The 16,864-nt window shown below is 47.0% G+C and overlaps 1 long non-coding RNA gene across 2 annotated transcripts; it reads right to left on the bottom strand.

Annotated features, from left to right (window-relative positions):
- Positions 1-8,432: 8,432 nt before the first annotated feature.
- On the bottom strand, positions 8,433-15,899 carry LOC144132699 (uncharacterized). Of its 2 annotated transcripts, XR_013314913.1 has the most exons (5): positions 15,478-15,775; positions 14,407-14,476; positions 12,977-13,066; positions 11,361-11,462; positions 8,433-8,564 (listed from the first exon to the last, which is right to left on the bottom strand). It is a non-coding gene; the product is annotated as an uncharacterized LOC144132699 (long non-coding RNA). The 2 variants fall into 2 exon arrangements; XR_013314914.1 differs by lacking the exon at positions 12,977-13,066 and having other exon boundaries at positions 15,478-15,899.
- Between the last annotated feature and the right edge of the window lie 965 nt (positions 15,900-16,864).

Here is a 16,864-nt window from a genome sequence, read left to right as displayed (position 1 = left end):
GCCACAGCGCTTGCTCACTTTGTTACCCGGCGAGGTGGCCGACGTAGTCGCTCGCTTGAAGAGAGAGGAGACAGAGGATTTCGACTAAGTGAAATCGAGTCTGCTAAAAAAGTACAGGCTGTCAGCGGAAGCGTTCCATCGGAAGTTTCGGGAAAATGAAAAGGCAGAAGTGAGTCATATACAGAGTTTGCCTACAGGCTTATGTCAAACATGCAGGAGTGGCTCAAAGAAGAGAAAGCGTTTGGTGACCACGAGAGAATTCTGCAGTGTTTCGGGCTGGAACAGTTTTATAGTCGGTTACCTGAGACCGTGCGGTACTGGGTCTTTGATAGGCTAGACGTTAGTACAGTGGCTAAAGCCGCCGAGCTAGCCGAGGAGTTTTGTGACGCGTCGGGCTCGCGGAGCTAAGGACGTTCAAAAGGGTGAATTTGGCTCCAAGTCTGAGAGGCCGAAGTTCACACCCATGAGAGCAAGGGGGGACACACGTAGTGCGGATGCGAGTGAAAGTAGTCCTACCGAACGTAAGGAGACGGCGGCAGCCGAAGCCGAACGCAGAAAGCGGCTCGAGACGAGGCAAGCGCGCGTGTGTTATACGTGCCAGAAGCCGGGTCACTTTTCGGCGCAGTGTCCAGAAACAAAAACAAAAGTCGTGTTTTTGTCATTATGCAGCACTGACGGGAACATGAAGCTTCTCGAGCCTTACATGCGAGACTTCGTCGTGAACGGGAAAGAGTGCCGAGTGCTTCGTGATTCCGCAGCTACAATGAATGTAGTTCACCCCTCTTACGTAGAACCCGATATGTTCACGGGCGAGTGCGCATGGATCAAGCAAGCCGTGGAAGCTGATAGCGTGTGTCTGCCCGTAGCAAAAGTGCTTATTGAAGGACCTTTCGGAGCACTTGAGACGGAGGCCGCAGTGTCATCTATGCAGCCCCCCCCCCCCCCCCCCCCCCCCCAGTACCCGTACCTATCTTCGAACAGGTCCGATCACCTCCTGCGCGAGAAGGGGCTTTTGTTTGGTGAGGCTAACGTTCAAGCCTTAACCAGATCGAGTGTTCGGGAGCTCGCTGCAAAGGTGGTAGTTGCGGGGCCGACGTCGAACAATGAGAAAGGGTCGGAGGCGCCGCAAGCTGATATTAAGAGCACGTCCGAACTGAATAAAATTGAGCCTGTAGCGTTGAAGGCACCAGATACTGGAGAGGAAATGCCCGACACGGGAAAGTTAGAAGAGCTATCTGCAGATTTGCTCATCGCGCCTACGTCAGATGGACTTAATACGTTGCTAAAAGTCAGCCGGTCGGCTTTGATAGCCGAGCAAAAAAAGGATGGCAGCCTAGAAAACATGTGCTGCAATGTCAAGGAGGGTATCGCCAAGAAAAAAAGCTCGTTTTGTGGAAAGAGGTGGGGTCCTGTACCGGAAGTATCTAGACCGCAGGGGAGTGGAGTTCGATCAGCTGATCGTGCCTCAGTGCTACCGTCAGGATCTGTTGCGCTTGTCGCATGGGGGTTCGTGGTCCGGACACCTAGGAGTTAAGAAGACTAAGGACCGTCTCTTGCAAGAGTACTATTGGCCAGGGTGTTTTCGTGACGCAGAACACTTTGTGAAGACATGTGACACCTGTCAGCGGGTTGGCAAACCAGGGGACAAATCGAGGGCGCCGTTGAAGTTGGTACCTATCATTATGGAGCCTTTTAGACGGCTCGTTATGGATACAGTGGAACCTCTGCCGGTAACAGCCACGGGGTACAGACACATTTTGACTGTGATCTGCCCAGCGACAAAGTTCCCTGAAGCAGTGCCGCTTAAAGAACTCAGCTCACTTGAGATAGTCAATGCACTACTGTCCATATTTGCGCGAGTTGGGTTTCCTGCGGAAATCCAGTCAGATCAGGGCACAGTGTTTACTAGCGCTTTGTCGACAGCCTTTCTCGAAAGGTGTGGGGTAAAGCTGTTACACAGCTCAGTGTACCGCCCACAGTCGAATTCCGTTGAGAAGCTCCACTCCGTCATGAAGCGCGTGTTGAGAGCATTGTGTTTTGAACAACAAACTGATTGGGAGCTGTGTCTGCCTGGAGTGATGTTTGCATTAGGAACCGCGCCGCATGCGGCTGCGGGCTTTTCGCCAGCTGAGCTGGTGTACGGCCGCTCGCTGCGGTCTCCGCTTCGCATGCTTCGAGACTCGTGGGAAGGCAGGGGCGACGACCCAGTCGTGGTCGAGTACGTGCTTAGGCTCCTCGAACGCTTAAGATGGGCACAGGAGTTGTCAGGTGAAGCAATGGCAAAGGCCCAGCAGAGGGCCCAGGTTTATTATGATCGGACAGCCAGGGCCCGTCGTTTTGAGGTGGGCGATGAGGTAATGATATTGCGCACATCGCTAAAAAACAAACTCGACGTGCAGTGGGAGGGCCCAGCACGGATTGTTCAAAAACTGTCGGACGTTAACTTCGTGGTGAGTCTGCCAGGAAAACGGAAAGCACAGCAAGTTTACCACTGTAATCTGCTCAAACCCTATAGACAACGGGAAGCAGTGGTGTGTATGATGGTAAACGTTCCCGAAGAGCTTCCGGTCGAGCTTCCGGGACTAGGCTCAGTGACGAACAGGGAAGACACCGATCAGGTCATTAGTGACTTAATCAGTAATGCACCGCTGTCGCCTGAGCAGAAAACCGAACTACACCAACTTTTACAAGAGTTTCAAGGTCAGTTCTCTGAGAGGCCTGGTAGGACTTCCGTCCTTACTCATGAAATAGAACTTACCTCCCAAGAGCCAGTACGATCCAAGGCGTACCGGGTGTCACCCCGCCAGCGCGATATTATGGAGGCTGAGGTAAAGAAAATGCTACAGCTCGGTGTTATTGAGGCGGGTGAGTGATTATACCTCCCCTTTGATTTTAGTTCAGGTAACGGGCAAGGAACCTCGTCCTTGCGTCGACTACCGCAGGCTTAATTCCATCACTAAGGATCAAATTTATCCGATCCCTAACATCGAGGAGCGCCTTGAGAAAGTTAGTAGCGCTCAGTTTATTTCCACCCTAGATCTTGTCAGGGGTTATTGGCAGGTTCCACTTAAAGAAGAGGCTAGTAGGTATGCGGCGTTCATTTCACCAATGGGAACATTCCGTCCTAAAGTTTTGAGTTTTGGTTTGAAGAACGCGCTATACTGCTTTTCAAGCCTCATGGACAAAGTGTTGCGGGGACAGGAAGAATTCGCTTTACCGTATTTAGACGACGTAGCGATATTCTACGCATCCTGGTCTGAGCATATGGCACACTTGCGGGCAGTGCTAACCCGCCTGCGCGAATCGGGCTACAGTCAAGGCTCCCAAGTGCCAATTAGAACAGGCCGAGGTTGTCTACCTCGGTCACGTGATTTGACAGGGTCGTCGCCGCCCCTCTGGAATAAAGGTGGCCGCTGTGCGAGACTTCCCGCAACCGCGCACAAAGACCGATATTCGGTCGTTCTTAGGCGTCGCCGGCTACTATCAGAGGTACATCCACAGGTACTCCGATATCGCGGCTCCCCTGACGGATGCTCTGAGAGAAACAGAGCCCCAAACAGTCGTCTGGGGCGAGACAAGGGAAAGAGCTTTTAGCGCCCTAAAGAGCGCCCTAACAAGCCAGCCTGTGCTACGATCGCCAGACTACACAAAAGGGTTCGTTGTTCAGTGCGATGCTAGTGAGCGAGGCATGGGCGTTGTACTGTGCCAACGGGAAAATGGAGAAGTGGAACACCCCGTCCTGTATGCTAGTCGTAAGCTGACCTTTCGTGAGCAGGCGTACAGCGCCACCGAGAAAGAGTGTGCGTATTTCGTGTGGGCCGTTCAGAAATTGTCATGCTACCTAGCCGGCTCGAGGTTTATCATTGAGACGGATCACTGCCCTCTCCAATGGCTGCAGACCATCTCTCCCAAAAATGGCCGCCTCCTGCGCTGGAGCCTCGCTTTGCAACAATCATCCTTTGAGGTGCGTTACAAAAAGGGGAGTCTCAACGGTAACGCCGATGGCTTAAGTCGAGGCCCCTAACGTAGGAATCCGCCTCAAAGTTGTTTGTTACTGATGTTTTCTTCCTGAGGCAGTATTTTTAACATATTGCTTTTCTTTAGTGTTTCAAAGTGATGTCGTGCTTTCTAGTGCAATTTTCCCATTTGTGGACGCGTTCTGAGTGCTGCTAGACTACTGTAAGGAACTAGGCAGTAGTAAACAAAGGGAAAGAGCCTGGCAGAGCTTAGTGAGGGTTGTGTCGTGCTTGCTGACTGAGCGGTTGAGTGTCGGCGTAGTTCTAACGCTTGCTGGGAACGACAACAAAAATGGCAACTCTCCCGAAGTCACTTTTCAGTGTCCTGTGTGAACCTGAACCTGAGAACGAGACCTTCTCTGTGCGCTGCGCTCAGGCAACGCCGAGGAACGACCGACTTCGGTTACGAGCATCATCGGGCGACATCCCTCCGGACATCGGATGCAGTCCCCTGACCATCGGGATCTCCTCCCGGTTGGGCGGTCTGTTACGTTTCGCCTACGACGCGCGGTATAGCCGGCGCGGATGCAACGGACGCCGGGGCTTCGTTCAAAGTGGCGGACATTTTGGCCCGTTCAGCGCTGCCGCAACGACTCCTGCCAAGCGCGTCCAGGCAGGTTTCAATGCCACGTGTCTTCGTGTGTGCGTGTGTGTGTGTGCATGTTGGTGCCTACGCTTGTCAAAGCGCGGCAGCCGGGGAGAGGAGCTCCCCAACTGAGAGGCGAGGAGGTCTGACCGGCGCCGGCCCGGCGGACGCGTCACTTCTCGTCTCAACGTGTCCGTGTGTCGCAGTCTCGTGCGCCTCATCCCGTGCCGTTCCTTCTTGCCCTCGACTCCGAGAGTATAAAGGCAGCTGCCCCGGACGCCAAGAGAGAGGCTTCGATTTCTTCCGTCGAGTAACGTGGCCGCCCGTTTCTCCGCAGATTCGAATTCTTGAATAACCTCGAATGCCCAGAAAACCATTCCAGCTCTCATTTAAGGCAGTGGTTTTTATGGAAAGGATATGTAAAGAGTAAAATAATTTGCACTGTAAAATGAGTAACACTAAATAAGGCACCCTTTCTACATCCAAATTTTTCTGATTTGTTTTTTTTTTGCGATAAAAGTGAGATGAGCCCGCCAATACAGTTTATGCACCCATCAATCCTCTGAGGATGCACCGGAGCAATGGTGTTGCAGCTCATTCGAGTATGACAGTGCCTAAGATTGGACGGCTGCTCTTAGGCTTCTTGAACAACTTTGCAGTTGCTCAATCAAGCATGCTTGTTAATTTTCTGAGCTAATCGAATTTTCGATGAAATGATATCTGCGGCTTTGGCGCATGAATCTATGATTACGATTCATGCCGCCACAAGTGCAATAAATCACTGACTCAGTTTGGCTTAACTGCTTAGAGCCATTGACTTGAAATGGGGGCGTCCTAAAATGCTGCCGCTAGTTCTTGCTCTTATAAACGTGCGAAATGCACGTGAAGTAGGCATCGACACGATGCAGCGCATCTTAAGCACCTTGGAGTTCGTATTAGAGTACTTGCATGTAGCTTTTCGTCTCTATATACATAACCAACAAAGTCCGGCTTGAATGGAGGCAGAAAAAATGCAGTGAGATATTTTGCTTCAATTTGCAATAGCTGCATGGCTCTTAACGAATATTCCAAAGGCGAAGATCTTCGTCGTTTTGCTGCTGACGTGGATCAATGCGGCACATATAGCTCTGTGCGGTCTGAGAAGTGACAAAAAGTGCGCAGTTGGCTGAGTGAGAAAAAACAACAACAGAAAACTGCTAAAGCAGAAGTGTACATGACAGGGTGAATGGCAGTGACCTCGACTTCCTGAAATGTCCCGCAGGCAAAGAAAAACGACGACACGGTCGCCAGGCTTGTAAACAGGTGTGTGGGCCGGAAGCGCTGCCACCGATTTGCTAAAAAACGTGACTTGTTGGCAGTGTCTACCCACGATCCGACACAGGAAGAACAGTAGGCTTGTGCATAACGCTTTAAACGGAAGCTAGCAGCCTTCATTATGTAATATGTGTTCACTGAATATTTGTTTTAATGTCTGGCAACGTCGTCCCACGAGACTTGCACATAGAGCAATACATATTTCACACTCTATGTTACAGAAATTAACGTTGGCTAGGTGGGGAGGGGCAGTATGCGCAAAATAGACATGCATAAGCAGAGAATCAGCGGTGGAGGGAGATTGGTCAGATGGTTGCTGATATACACAATGTGAACAAGAAAGGGGAAATCTTCATCTTAATCATCCTATTTGCCACTGTGTCTGCACAAAATTTACCGTCTTCATCATAAGAGCATTCCTTCTCCCCCCCCCCTTCACCGGGCCTTCCTCCTCGGAATAGTGACCCCATTTAAACCCCGCCAATGATGATTGCTTTGCCCAGACAAGTGCTGTTGTCGATACGTTGGCAAGCACCCCGAGTTTTTCCCCTTCCTTTCTCGCTTTGAGATCATGTGTTTGGTGCCCAGTCGCTGCTCTTGATCGTATTTGCAGTTCCCGTCTTCTTCCTTGTGTTACGTTTCGCCTACGACGCGGGGTATAGCCGGCGCAGATGCAACGGACGCCGGGGCTTCGTTCAAAGTGGCGGACATTTTGGCCCGTTCAGCGCTGCCGCAACGCCTCCCGCCAAGCGCGTCCAGGCAGGTTTCAATGCCACGTGTCTTCGTGCGTGTGTGTGTGTGTGTGTGTGTGTGTGTGTGTGCATGTTAGTGCCCACGCCTGTCAAAGCGCGGCAGCCGGGGAGAGGAGCTCCCTAACTGGGAGGCGAGGAGGTCTGACCGGCGCCGGCCCGGCGGATGCGTCACTTCTCTTCTCACCGTGTCCGTGCGTCGCCGTCTCGTGCGCCTCATCCCGTGCCGTTCCTTCTTGCCCTCGACTCCGAGAGTATAAAGGCAGCTGCCCCGGACGCCAAGAGAGAGGCTTCGATTTCTTCCGTCGAGTAACGTGGTCGCCCGTTTCTCCACTTCGGTCGACCTGACCGGCTGCTCTTTTGCGATGCTAGAATAAACAAGTTGTTCTGTTGGCAGTCGACTCATCCTTTGCCAGGACTTTCGGATGTTTCCAGCTGTACCCCAAGACGCCAGGCCAACGCTACCCTTGGGGCTTGCGACCCATTTGCAACACTTGCCATTCTTCTTTCTTCCTGCTCCACAGTTTGTCATTTATGAGTGAAACAAATAGGCCCCACTTATGAGTGGACGCAACGTTGGAGACCACTATTTCTAAAATTTTGTCATGTTGCGCCTTAAAAATGGGGAAGAATACACGGTAATCGGTTACGATCATATACATTGAAAGTCGGACAGCTAATGTTGTTCTTCTGAACGACCTGAAGAAAATCAAGGAATAGTGACCAATTCTTTAGTGCGCTTATTTTAGTAAGATTAACGTCATTTGTTTTCACAGGTGTCACTCTTCACAGAGTTTTTAAGAGGCGCAGCTGCCTCTTCGGTCTCCTCCCTAAAATATATTGATGTTAGCTATTTCGGCTATATTCTTGTTTTCACATTATTCTCACTCATGAAGGGATCGGCTCCAGTGACTTCTTTCGACGTAAATAGGCATTGTCCTTCCTTGTGCAAAGCGAACACCATATTTCACATAAGAAGCCCGAATAGCGCAAGCTTGCGTCAATGGGATCTGCGTTATCACAATTTATATCTATAGCTGCATCCATGCAGCGCCGCCCCGCGACGTTTATCTTCTCTAAATAACCCTCAACGTTTCAAAAAGAGACATTGATTGAAAATCAAATGCGTGTCAAGATGATCGCACGATGTAAAGACTCTACTGGTTTAGCAAATTTCGCCTTCCCTGGCGACGTTAGAGCACATTCACCATGGTAAGCAAAACAGAACTAGATAGTGTATATGCCGCATGTCCCAACGAAAACGCAAATCTCATCTCCATTTTTTTAATGACAGCCATAATTATATTCGTGGTATTTTCATAGTACGCTCTAATCATGGACTATTGGATATCACCATTAAAGATATTTCTGCTAATTGTATTTGAGTGAGGAACCAAATTCGGTTCAAAGGCTACGTGTCCTGGCTTATTTTGATTACAGAAAATAACCTTTTGTCTCGAAGCGTGGTGAAAAGACGATTTTTTCTTCTTAGCAACACACCTTACCCCTTAGCGCAGGAAGACGTACCAGCGAGTGGAGAGAAAAAGAAGTGCACCTGCCAGCGCCACTTTAGGCGACCGGTGGGTGGAAGAAAATTTATTTCTTAGAACGCTTTAAGTTGCACGGCCCCTATGCGATTGAAAAACATTTCTGGATTGCAAGGGCGCAGTATGTACGCATGATGCTCTTCGTTTCCTTGTGCTGAAATTCTTTAGAAAAAATATTTCCAATGAGGACGGACATCACGTATGAAACCACCTGTTTATTGGTTTATTGCATGAATGTTCAAAAAATGACTCTTCTAGAGCTCTTTGCTCCTGAGCAATCACGTTGAACGAAGAAGTGGAAAGCAGCACGCTGGCTTCAGTGAGCATTGCGGAGTCACCGATCACTTGGGGACTGCGGAGTAAAGAAATATGCAAAATACAGACGGATTAGATGTTCATATAGTCGAATCACTAATAGGAAACGATGAGTAGAAATGAGATTGAGTAGCGTATGTTCTTGTAATTTAGGTCAACAGTCAAGTCAATCAAAATGGTTGTTGCTGATGAACTCATGCAGCGCAACAGCGAGCAACTTCTAACGAGTAGTCAGGAGGCCGTACTGGGTCTAGCGCAATGCTGCTACGAGAAAGGCTTCCTTTTAATGAAACCAACAAAGCGGATATAAGTTGCACCGTCGGCATAGCGTTGGTGCATTGATAATATTTCTCTTCTTCAGAGCTACATCTACGAATAATATAAAATCGCGGCTGGCTCAAAGAAAAAAAGATATCTGTGAACGAATGAAAGAGTTCTTATCGCAGGCTTTGACGCAGCTCTACTGTCTGGCAGTCAATTTAAGAGGACTGCGAGCAGTATCCCGCGGACGTCTGTTTTGTAAAATGTTAAGAATCCTAGCTGTAATGCAAAAACTGCAGCTCCACGGCGCATTGTTTCCTATTCATAAGCACAAATCTTAACTGTGGTAGTTTTAGTTGCAGTGCTCTTTCGCTGGAAGCTTGCTGCAGTTAAATTCATTTTCGTAGTCGGGTCCGAAATGGCGTTTCATAGGCTTTCAAACTGCTAAATATTAGGTCCTCAATTGTTCACAAATTCCACAGTTCAGGCATGAGAATTCAGGTCTTATGTGGCAACATCTCTTTGTATGGAGAAATATTCCTTGATATTAGGCTGCAGAAATACTTTTCTGCAATAATTCGAGAGGGTGGTAAAGTCAACCTTTTCGGCATTCTGCAAAGAGCGTAATGACAGCTCTGATATAAAGGGCGCGCGTTAGACAAGTGACCCTGACTGTTCATTAAAAGTTTGCTACTAATAGATTGACTGGTAGAAGTCACCAGTAAATCGACACACTATAGCTCTTGCTCGAATACATAATCAAAAGAATTATAAGTCGGGACCATACTGAAATCCTAAATATCAAAAGCGAATACATAGAGGTTTCGTGCTCCCTTCACAAGGCGATTAAGGTTGTAGCTTTTTCTTTGTAATATGTGCTTCGTGCTAACTGTACAGAAAGAACTAAGCTCAGCTAAATGCAGTGTGAAATCGAACATGGTACGGAACCCAAAACTAGCGTCAAGACGCCCTGTTGCCATTTTAATTAAACGCTAGAACTCTGTTTCGTAACCTCGTCTGCCCCTTTCATGGTGCGATATGGCGTCCTTAAGTCACCAGTCTCGCAATAAGATACTTACTCCCACTGCTAAGCAGAACGTTAAGTTGGGCGAGTTGCTACAGATGCATCTTCTGTATGGCAGCGCTAAAAATTTCCCAGTGCTAATATTTTGGCGTAGGTACTTATAATGCATTGTGGGATAGAAGAAAAGAAAGATATCTGATACCCATTTTTTAACATCATGTTCCCTAATTTCGGATGTAACTCCTCGATAAAATATCACGCAGGTGCCACTAATGCGAAAAAGAAAGAATATGCATTCAGGGGTTGTTGTGTCGATTGTACACATCTGCTAAACTTGTTAAAAGTGCACATGAAAACGAGGATCAGTTTTGCGCTGGCAAGGTAACTCTATGACGTTCAGAGTGTTGTTGGAAAAGTCTACTATAATTGTCAAGCATAGAGGCTCGTTCGCAGGAGAGCAATTCCCGAAATCCATCACTGATAGATCCACGTTACTTTGTATGTTTTGAGAAGCAATTTTTTTATGATCGTAATGTCTCTCACACTTGTTTTTATTTCTGTAACGTTTGAAACACATCCATGTTTTCAGCTGGAGAAGAGAAATTAGGCGTTACCAATACGCTTTGCATGGAAGTATTGGTTGAAAATTACTGCTTAAAGCGTGTTGTCCTTTGGTGCAAAGAAAGTTCTCAAAATTTTATAACTTTTCTGAGGCAGGCATACGTCTCAAAGATAATTACCAGTTTTCACGCAGGCAACGAAAAATGAAATGCCGATATACCGGATTTATGTAACTTTTCGGGCGGCTGCTGATAGTTGAAGTTGTAATATTAGTGCTAACTGCAAATCCATGGTACCCTGCCATTTCCAAACCATATAAGGCGTATTTGTACTGATCCCCAGTGCTATTAGCATCAAAACCGACAAGTTTTGCTTGCTTGCATTCTCTGCTAAACGGTTTAAAATATTTGACATTCAGTTTTATGTGCACATGCATAACAGTTGCCAACACTCTTTCAATATCGAAAATCGCTGTGGCCTGTCTCAGGAATCTAAGAACATAGTCGACGGAGGCACCTGCTCACCATGCTATAAGCGAAAGCTCACGCATTGAATTGGTACAAAGTAGATGACGGACTTGTATACTTAGTTAATTCATTTTCCGCGTGCAGAGTAAAATGCTGCGGAGCGCGTTGTATTTTCTAGCGTCGAAACCAAGTCACCAGACCAGTCTAAAATGCGTCCTGTAATACGAATTGTGTTCGGCCAACCTGAACGAATAGGCGCATAGTGGCCATGTGCTTTATCTGTAAAGGCACTCCAGAGAGCGTAGCGGAGACGTACCACAGGAGATGTACACCAGTGTACTGGATGGCGGCTTCGCAAGCGCAGAGTCCCCACCTGGCCGCATCCTTGCCACTGCGCATGCGCAGCCGGCGTCCGGTAAACCGGTATACGTCTACGCTAACACGCCACCGGTATGCTAAATCTCGTGAGTATCAAGCAGAAGTAATGACCGTTCCCCATTTGCGAAATTAGCATACGCACCGCATTTGCACTCGCACACGCTTCCTCGCCTGGAGCAGCTTACGGTTTGAGCCTCAGGGCAGGTATGCTCTAGGCCGGTAGCACACGGGTCCTTTTCGAGGGCTGCAAAAGATGGAGAAGAAAAAAAAACGAGAGGAAATATCTCTCCGCAGAAAATATTCAATCACTCTCTTCACAAAGCAGCAGGAAGTTCTATATATACGAAATTCGACAGCTGTAGATGGCAATAATCTCATTTGTAAGCTAGAAGCAAGAACACGTTGGTGTTCACGCTAACAACGCTCGTCTTGCAGCGATGAGGCTCTTACCGGCACCGGTGTTGGTAGCTCACCGCCGGCTAGGCGTTGTTAGGCTTAACTTTCTTCACATCGAACCCACATCGGACGGGTGCTGTAGAAATAACCTCCGTGTCTATCATACATACTTGAAATAGATAAAACTTAATTGTCAAGAGAAGAAATGTAAACTGCTCACTTTCTTACATATACAAGCCGGGTTCATCGAAAAGAAGTTGTGGATTATAGTTGGCTTTTAACTAACTAAATATTCAACGAAATAAAGCAAGCAGTGCATTAACTCACTTTTCACAAGCCTACTTTTTGCAGTTCATGCCTTTTCATGTTGTATTGTGGGTTCACTTTCGTAATGCTTTGGCCAGAGAAATTCCAACAAGAGAAGGTAAGAGCGATAGCCGCTTGTCCATAGTTGCAGTTGTGCTTTAGAGGAAATTTTTAAAGCGCCCATTTCGCTGATGGCACGCACAAAAATAGCGTAATAAGTGCAGTGTGCCAGAGAGTGGCTCAAGCAAAAACATGGCGCGCAGCTTCGCCTGTAAAACGCTCTCTGGGAGCAGCATAAAAAAATGTCCCTTAAATATCAACAGGTTCTTCAAAGAAACTTCACTCAGCAACTGCAGTTAACAATGGCCTCCACTCAACCAGTCATGTGTGACCAAGGAACTAATGAGACCACTGTACTACACCGCATTCGAAGGGGTTTCTGCTCGTACCACAGCGTGAATGCTTAAGGCGGAGATAGCATTGTCTCCGCTGTGTTCATACTGTGCTGTGTGCGGTTATGTCGAATGATATCTGAAGGGCTGCGAAGAATACAACGCGGAGAGGTGGGCTCTAATCGCTTTCCTCAAGAGTGCAGGGGCGCCACACGGTTCATTCCAGGACTATGTTTCCGGGCCTGGGAGCCGGTCATATAAAAAAGGGGCTTCACGCCTTAGTGTCAAATTCCATCAGGACACTAATCTGGACTTGAAACGGCGAGATCAGCACCTGGTGACTATTGTGGGAGGTTGTGTGCGTGGCGACGTACATGTTCTATCACGTCTCAAGTCAGTGCCTCAAATGCAAGATCTTTATTAACTTATAAGTGTCGCTATGGCGGAGCAAGTGCTCGCAAAATAAACGCAGGGCTATTGTCACCACTAGCTGACCTCAACCATACTAGTGCACGACTTCGGAGGCAACAATAGCAAAAAAAAAACTACGCGCTTGATAAATGCCTTGGTAGTACTGTACCCTGCAGAAGGGAAAGGTAAAAAATTATGTTGTGCGTGTCTGTCGATGCGTTCTAGAAAACAAACCCATAACTGTAATGCTTACTGCAGTGGCATTTGCACAGGTCTTCGCCAATGAAGCAAGCAACGTTGTAAGCACCGCCAGGGCATCTTACTGCAGGGCACCGAGGAAGCGCTGAAGACAGAAGAAGGAAAACAGATTTGTCCTAAAGTTTCGTTGAATTGCGGACAGCGATGGAGACCAAAGGAATAGTGCCAGGCTTTTTATATTGCTAAGAAATGTCTTAGCTCGTATATGGCAATTGAAAAGATCATTAATACGAAAAAAGGCTAAATTGGCTTCTAGAGACCGACAAGGGGGTCTAAATCCTTATACTGGGGCTGCACTTAGGGACCTCATCGTCATGATTCCTGGCAGAAACTGGCCAATACGTGACATGGTGATTTGCTGTTCCTCCAAACCTTGCGCAGGAAATTATGTTTCTCTGTGTTCCTATTACTGCTTATTATTTACTCGTCAGCGTTAAGGCTCCCGTTCAGCGGGAAAAAAACGGCGCTGCCGGCGTCGTCTTGGCGGTGTTATGTGAAGAAACCCACGTCATGCGTGGCGTCACGTGTGTATGCCTTGAATGAATGTAATTAAAGAGAGCATGCATAACGTAAATTTAATGCCGGCGCATGTCTCGACGATTTGCCTTTGTTAAATAAGCGATTTTATGAAAATGAAAAGTTCAATAAAATGTAGTCTGGATTCAAACCCACGAACATTGGGCCGTCAGCGAGGCACGCCGCCAAAGAGGAAACGTAGGCATGCTGATCTGGCGACGGCACAAGGTCGCGTGATATGTGTGTGGTGTTGGCTTGATTCGAAGCTTAGTAAGTGCCAATTAATTCAGTGAACTAGAGACGTGCTAATTATTAAGACACTAATTAGAGTGCCATTATTTCGCAAACTGCAATGTGGAAGGGTTCAAAGAGAAGAATGCGGAAACTGCGTTCTGATAATTGCTGTAAATGTTCGAAGATCCACAAAGTGCGATGAATTTTTGTGAAGAGAAACAGCTGAAGGGAGCCATTAAGACTCTCGCATTATACCCTTAAGGATGGTGCTGTTGTGTCCGCCCTAATTTTATTCTTTAGGCTTAGAAGGACTAGAAACCGCCAAAAAGAACTAGAAGCATAACGCATGACTTTATTAGTCAAGAAAGCAGTTTTAAGCGACAAAAACTGATGTTTGAATATATGCAATCAAATTTAAAGCAAAACCCTTGCCGCTGCGAACGTTTAAGCCAGAAGATTGCTAATAGCAAGACTATAGATATCTGTTTGGTGTTCTTGCAGAAGCGCTTGCGATAGCTACAAGCGAAAAATAAATCGTCATGGCATGCATCTAAGCCAGGTTTTATTTCTTCAGCGTAGGCAAGCAATCAAACTTACGAACTTGCCAGATCTAATCACTTAGCTTAACCACGCCTCGCATATATCAGGAAAGCTGCAAAAAAGCAGTACACTTGCCTGCAGTCGCTATGGCCACAAAGGTAATCAGAAGAAAGCTAACGGTGAGGTACTTTCTGGACATGGTGGGCTGCAATTGAAATAACGTAGACTTCAGCTCATGTAGGGGTCGTAACGTTCTAATGGTGGCTCCTGTGCGCCAGCGACATATAAGCCTAACGGACCACGCGCGAAGAGGGACAGTTTCAACCTTCGAGGTGGAAAGGGGCCAGTAAGGCGACTGTAGTGTACTGTAAAGGAGTGATCAATAAAGGCAGAAAAGTTACGTGTGCGTGACATCCGTTTCTAGCCTTGATCAAAAGCTGTGGTGTGTGCTCAATATAATTATTGTTGTTAAAACTAGCCCATCGCTATCACAGCGTTAGGGTAACCATGGGGAGGGGGGCCGCTTTAACCATCGAGTATGAAAAAAGACAGCAGTTTAAAACAACTTACACTTTATTTCTTCACATCTTAGTACTAAATTGCGTGCTTAGACTCACGTTCCTTTAGTTAAGTTTAGCACGAAGGAGGCTCGATCAATACGGAAAATATCCCGCGGCAGCCATCCTGGTCTCTTCAATATGAGATCAAATAATTTTTTTGTAAGAAAGGTTAATTTTTGTTATTTCTCTCTTAAACTTGAAAATAGTTTTTTTATGTTATGCGCCAAGAAAAGTACTTATAGAAAAAAGAAAATTGTGTATGTCGCATATAATAATGAATAAGAATTCACTCAAACCCTCTATTTTTGCTGCCTTCTATATTTGAGAGATCTGTTCTGTTGCTGCAGCACTCGGCTATTGATATGCTTGAATCCCGGCCGTGGAGACAGCATTTTGACTGAAGTTAAATGCAAACACGCTTGCGTAGCGTTGGATGTAATTTAACATTAACGAAAACCACGCAATCTAAATTATTCTGCATCTCGCTGCCGCATCCTCAATTATAGACCCTGCGTACAGCTTCGGGACAATAACCTGCACATATAACACCGTAACATATCGAAAGCGAAACACGCAGTGTACTGTACCGAGAATATGCGCAAAAGAGAGTTCACGTGTTAACTAAGAGTGCACAGACAGCACTTACCAGCGTCGTCGTCAGCGAGGTGCTCAAGTGCAGGAGTACAAATTGGCCGGAATGGAAGGGAATAAGACAGTGGAGCTCTGTGAGCTTTTTCCGCCCCCTGATTTCGATACGCCGAGGCAAAAAACCGGAAACAGACGTCCCGCTGCGCCGCCGCTCAGCTGTTCCGACGTTGTGTGCGTGAGTGCAATACAAGGAAAATATTCTCTCAGGGGTTTTTTTAAACAGGCAACAGCATACACGTTGTGTGGCGAGATTCCTGACGTTTTCCTCCTTGCTAATGGGTAGCACGGCCAAATATTATGCAGTTCACTTGTTGACCCAAGCCTGCTAGCACGAGTCATGAGATTTCGCTGTGGCTGCACTCAAAGACGTTGCAAGTCGCTGACCATAGGTTCGCTCAGGTATGTGGAAGAAGCCCGTTGGGAGCTCAGTTTCTTGTTTCTTGCGCTGACTTGAATAAAGTAAAATTGGAACACTTTCTCGAGGAGTTTTCGTCCTTAAATGCTACTTCTCACGGCAGCTAACAGGAAACAAAAACAAACCTTGCCTTCATGACAAGTTTTTGAGGAAGTAGCCTGGATTCATTGAGGTTAGTTGCCAGGGCATTTCTAAGACCACTGAAAATATTTAATCAAGAAAAAAATCATCTCGCCAAGTTCATTGATCCAGCGAAATTTATGAGCTCAATAGACATGTTCGAGGAATAGGAGGGGCAAGCAGGCCGTAGCCTAAAAATATTTTAAGAGAATAAGACACTACTACAAAACGTTAGTTAGGCTGTGCGCTAACCCAGTTCACATCCTCAGTCGATTCCATCCTAAACATAGTGCAAGGCACGATTATACGATGCTAGAAACTTCAGCTTGTGGTCTAAATACATGAAGCTTGTCAAGAACATAGGAAAGATGCGGAATACTGTATCACTGCTTCCCTTGCCCTGACAATAAAAGCTTTGCCTGAAGATGTGAAGAACTTGCTAATTTCTGGTACGCTTATGATAAAGATTGCCACAGGTGGCTGGCAAGTGAAAGGTGGCGTACACAACACAATGCCGAATGCAACAATTTTCTCACAGTGGTTATTCTAATGCTAACATGTTAAAAGGCCGCTATCTGGTAAATTTATCTTTATCCGATAATGTGTTCAAGTGCTGTGCAAAAAAGCATCACCATAGTGCTAATATAGCAGCAGGCACTCTAAGGCACACCGCAGTTAAGTGGTTGGGATCCGTTCAGACCTCGTACGGCAGTTTAATGTGCTTCGAAATCAGCAAAGCTCTACATCGTCCTAGCTGGAGTGCATGAGTCACATAAAGCTGTACAGAACCGGTTCCTGGAATCAGTCGCGGTGATTTTTGTAATAATTTACCGCAGTAAGGGAATTCTCC

This window comes from Amblyomma americanum, chromosome 5, assembly GCF_052857255.1.
Source record: "Amblyomma americanum isolate KBUSLIRL-KWMA chromosome 5, ASM5285725v1, whole genome shotgun sequence".
NCBI lineage: Eukaryota > Metazoa > Arthropoda > Arachnida > Ixodida > Ixodidae > Amblyomma > Amblyomma americanum.
Note: the sequence above shows the minus strand (reverse complement) of the source record. Positions and strands in the feature narration are given on the sequence as shown.